The sequence below is a fragment of the Panthera uncia genome (assembly GCF_023721935.1).
Source record: "Panthera uncia isolate 11264 chromosome E2 unlocalized genomic scaffold, Puncia_PCG_1.0 HiC_scaffold_19, whole genome shotgun sequence".
NCBI lineage: Eukaryota > Metazoa > Chordata > Mammalia > Carnivora > Felidae > Panthera > Panthera uncia.
The window spans coordinates 5,887,776-5,892,831 of record NW_026057588.1 but is presented as its reverse complement, the minus strand read 5'-3'; the positions used below and the strand labels follow the sequence as shown (position 1 = coordinate 5,892,831).

General features: G+C 39.3%; 1 long non-coding RNA gene across 1 annotated transcript; it reads left to right on the top strand.

The window, feature by feature from the left end:
- The first annotated feature begins 252 nt into the window (after positions 1 to 252).
- On the top strand, positions 253 to 2,778 carry LOC125915590 (uncharacterized). The gene is made up of 2 exons (XR_007455700.1): positions 253 to 2,336; positions 2,572 to 2,778. It is a non-coding gene; the product is annotated as an uncharacterized LOC125915590 (long non-coding RNA).
- Positions 2,779 to 5,056: the final 2,278 nt, after the last annotated feature.

Here is a 5,056-nt window from a genome sequence, read left to right as displayed (position 1 = left end):
CTGAGTAGTGAGTCCATATTGTAGTCTATGGGAGGTAAGGGGGGCCCTGCTCTCCATGGGCTTTTTAAAAAAGTGTTTTCTAGTTGTTATTTTTATTTTTGTTTTACAATCATAGGATAACACTTTGTGTATTATTTTGCAACTTGCTCATTTCACTTCAGAATCTATCATGTGATGTTTTCATACCAAATGGTTAATGGCTGTAATGCTTAGTCAGTCACTCTCCTCTGGTAGGCTCCAGGTTACAGAGTGTTACAGAGAAAAACTCATACTAAAGTTAAACCTTAACTAGGCTGTAAGAAGCTACAGTTAGCGTAAAAATACAGCACGAAAGTAACTTTAACATTTCCGGCCACACGATAGCTAAGACCCAAACTGGGATTAGATACCCCACTATGCTTAGCCCTAAACATAGATAGTCTAACTAAACAAAACTATCTTCCAGAGAACTACTAGCAACAGCTTAAAACTCAAAGGACTTGGCGGTGCTTTATATCCCTCTAGAGGAGCCTGTTCTATAATCGATAAACCCCGATACACCTCACCATCTCTTGCTAATTCAGCCTGTATACCACCATCTTCAGCAAACCCTAGAAAGGAAGAAAAGTAAGCACAAGTATCTTAACACAAAAAAGTTAGGTCAAGGTGTAGCCCATGAGATGGGAAGCAATGGGCTACATTTTCTATAACTAGAATACCCACGAAAATCCTTATGAAACTAAGGACTAAAGGAGGATTTAGTAGTAAATTTGAGAATAGAGAGCTCAATTGAATCAGGCCATGAAGTACGCACACACCGCCCGTCACCCTCCTCAAGTGACAAAACCCTTAAAGAAACCTATTCAAACCACTAAACCCACAAGAGGAGATAAGTCGTAACAAGGTAAGCATACTGGAAAGTGTGCTTGGATAAACAAGATGTAGCTTAAACAAAGCATCTGGCTTACACCCAGAAGATTTCATATTAAACTCACCATCTTGAGCCAAAGCTAGCCCAAACACCCATAAATTCAATTAACACTAGACAGTAAAATAAAACATTTAGTTACCCTTAAAAGTATAGGAGATAGAAATTTAACTTGGCGCTATAGAGAAAATACCGCAAGGGAAAGATGAAAGAAAAAAGCACTACACAGCAAAGATTACCCCTTGTACCTTTTGCACAATGAATTAGCTAGAACAACCTAACAAAGAGAACTTTAGCTAGGCCCCCTGAAACCAGACGAGTTACCCATGAATAATCTTTATAGGATGAACTCGTCTATGTTGCAAAATAGTGAGAAGAGTTGTGGGTAGAGATGAAAAGCCTAATGAGCCTGGTGATAGCTGGTTACCCAGAAGAGAATTTTAGTTCAACTTTAAACTTACCCCAAAAACTTCCTAAAATTCTAATGTAAGTTTAAAATATAATCTAAAAAGGTACAGCTTTTTAGAACTAGGATACAGCCTTTTTTAGAGAGTAAGCACAAACATAAACCATAGTTGGCTTAAAAGCAGCTATCAATTAAGAAAGCATTCAAGCTCAACAGTCAAAACACCTAATGTCAAAAAACGCAGCTAACTCCTAATTTAATACTGGGTTAATCTATTCAACGATAGAAGCAATAATGCTAATATGAGTAACAAGAAATTCTTCTCCTTGCATAAGCTTATATCAGAGCGGATAACCACTGATAGTTAACAAGATAAATATAGCCTAACCATAAACTGAATATCAAACCAATTGTTAACCCAACACAGGCATGCAAATAAGGAAAGATTAAAAGAAGTAAAAGGAACTCAGCAAACACAAGCCCTGCCTGTTTACCAAAAACATCACCTCTAGCATTTCTAGTATTAGAGGCACTGTCTGCCTGGTGACATTAGTTAAACGGCTGCGGTATCCTGACCGTGCAAAGGTAGCATAATCACTTGTTCCCTAAATAGGGACTTGTACAAATGGCCACACGAGGGCTTTACTGTCTCTTACTTCCAGTCCGTGAAATTGACCTTCCTGTGAAGAGGCAGGAATATTACAAGACGAGAAGACCCTATGGAGCTTTAATTAACTGACTCAAAGAGACCTTATCAATCAACCAACAGGGACAACAGACCTCTCTACATGAGTCAACAATTTAGGTTGGGGTGACCTCGGAGAAGAAAACAACCTCCGAGTGATTTACATCTAGACTAACCAGTCGAAAGCATCGCATCACTTATTGATCCAAAAACTTGATCAACGGAACAAGTTACCCTAGGGATAACAGCGCAATCCTATTTCAGAGTCCATATCAACAGTAGGGTTTACGACCTCGATGTTGGATCAGGACATCCCAATGGTGCAGCAGCTATCAAAGGTTCATTTGTTCGGGGCACCTGGGTGGCTCAGTCGGTTGGGCGTCCGACTTCAGCTCAGGTCACGATCTCGCGGTCCGTGAGTTCGAGCCCCGCGTCGGGCTCTGGGCTGATGGCTCAGAGCCTGGAGCCTGCTTCCGATTCTGTGTCTCCCTCTCTCTCTGCCCCTCCCCTGTTCATGCTCTGTCTCTGTCTCAAAAATAAATAAACGTTAAAAAAAATAAAAAAAAAAAAAAGGTTCGTTTGTTCAACGATTAAAGTCCTACGTGATCTGAGTTCAGATCAGAGTAATCCAGGTCGGTTTCTATCTATTAAATAATTTCTCCCAGTACAAAAGGACAAGAGAAATAAGGCCCACTTTACCAAAGCGCCTTTAACCAAATAGATGATATAATCTTAATCTAGACAGTTTATTCAACAACATCACCCATAGAGCTCGGGTTTGTTAGGGTGGCAGAGCCCGGTAATTGCATAAAACTTAAACTTTTACTATCAGAGGTTCAATTCTTCTTCCTAACAATATGTTCATAATCAACATCCTCTCACTAATTATCCCCATTCTCCTTGCCGTAGCCTTCCTAACCCTAGTTGAACGCAAAGTACTAAGATATATACAACTCCGCAAAGGACCAAACATTGTAGGACCATACAGCCCGCTCCAACCTATTGCAGGCGCCGTAAAACTCTTCACTAAAGAACCTCTCCGACCCCTTACATCTTCCATATTCATATTCATCATAGCACCCATCCTAGCCCTCACGCTAGACCTCACCATGTGAATCCCCTTACCCATACCATATCCACTTATTAACATAAATCTAGGAGTACTATTTATGCTAACTATATCAAGCCTCGCCATCTACTCTATCCTATGATCAGGATGAGCTTCAAATTCCAAATACGCCCTAATTGGAGCCCTAACTGTAGCCCAATCTCATACGAAGTCACACTCGTCATTATTCTCCTATCAGTACTGCTAAAATAAATGGATCCTTTACACTAGTCACACTAATTACCACCCAAGAGTACATCTGACTATTCCTGCATGACCTCTAGCCATAATATCATTCATCTCAACACTAGCAGAAACCAACCGAGCTCTATTTGACCTAACAGAAGGGGAATCAGAACTGTTTTCAGGGGAATCTCAGTTTTCCCCTACAATAAGCAATAAACAGCCTTATGCACCTGCCCTTATGTGGAGAGGTGCTTTGGGTATAATGCACTAGAGCCCAGATGTGGGATTGCTATGGTCTGTGTCTTTCCCAAATTGGGGGTAAAATACATGTATCATAACATTGACCCTTTGAACCACTTTAAGGGTGCAATGCTGTGGCATGTAGTCTATTCATAACACTGTGCCACCATCACCATTATCTTGGTCCATGACATTTCCATCACTGCAAAAGGACCTCCCATACTCATTAATCAGTTCACTCCTATTCCCTCCTTCCCCAACCATGGGAACTACTAATATGCTTTCTATCTCTATGAATGTGACTGTTATGTATATTTCTTATAAATGGAGTCCCATAAAATGTGGCCTTTTATTTCTGGCTTCTTTCCCTTCGCATACGGTTTTCCAGATTCATCCATGTTGTACTGTTTATAAGTCTTTTATTCCTTTTTATAGCTGAAAAAGTTTCTCATTGTATGTTTATGCGATGTTTTCTTTCCACCTTTGGCTATTATAAATAATGCTGCTGTGAACTTTCTTGTAAACTTTTTGTTTCAATATCTTTTTCAGCTCTTTTTTTCATGGAGGTATAATTGACATATACTGTTATATTAGTTTCAAGTTTATAACATAATGATTTGATATTTGTATATATTGCAAAATGATCGCCACAGTAAGTCTAGTTAACATCTGTCATCATATTGTTTACAAATTTTGTTGTGTGTGATGAGAACTTCTAAGATCTACTCTTAGGCACTTTTAAATGTGCAGTATATTATTATTAACCATAATTACCATGCTGTACATTACATCTCTATGTCTTAATTATTTTATACCTGGACGTTTGTATCTTTGATGTCCTTCACCTCTTTCTTTCTTTCTTTCTTTCTTTCTTTCTTTCTTTCTTTCTTTCTTTCTATTTTAGAGAGAGAGAGCAAGCAGGGAAGAGGGGCAGAGGGAGAGAGAGAGAGAGAGAGGGAGAATCTTAAGTAGGTTCCATGCTCAGTGGAGTGGGACCCGATGTGGGGCTTAATCCCATGACCCTGGGATCATGACCTGAGCCGAAATCAAGAGTCGGATGCTCAAAGGATTGAGCCACCCAGGCAACCCTCACCCCTTTATTTCTTTAGAGTACATTTCTAAGGGTGGAATTGTTTGGTCACATTTAACTTACAGAATAACCCCAGTGGCTGCCGCATTTTCCATCCCCACCACTAATGTATGAGGGTTCCAATTTCTTCACATCCTCACCAAAATGTCTTATTTTTAAGGTTTCTTTTTTTTCATTTTTTAAAGTTTTTCATTTATTTAAGGAATTTCTATACCAAACATGGGGCTCGAACTTATGACCCTAAGATCAGGAGTCACATATTCCTCTGACTGAGCCAGCCAGGGACCCTTAAGGTTTTGTTTTATAGAATACCCATTGTGGTGGGTTTAAGTGGTATTCACTGTGGATTGTTAGTGCCTTTTTTTTAAATTATGGTAAAATATACATAACTTAAAATTTACCACTTTGATACTTTTTATAAAGGAAGCTCTATG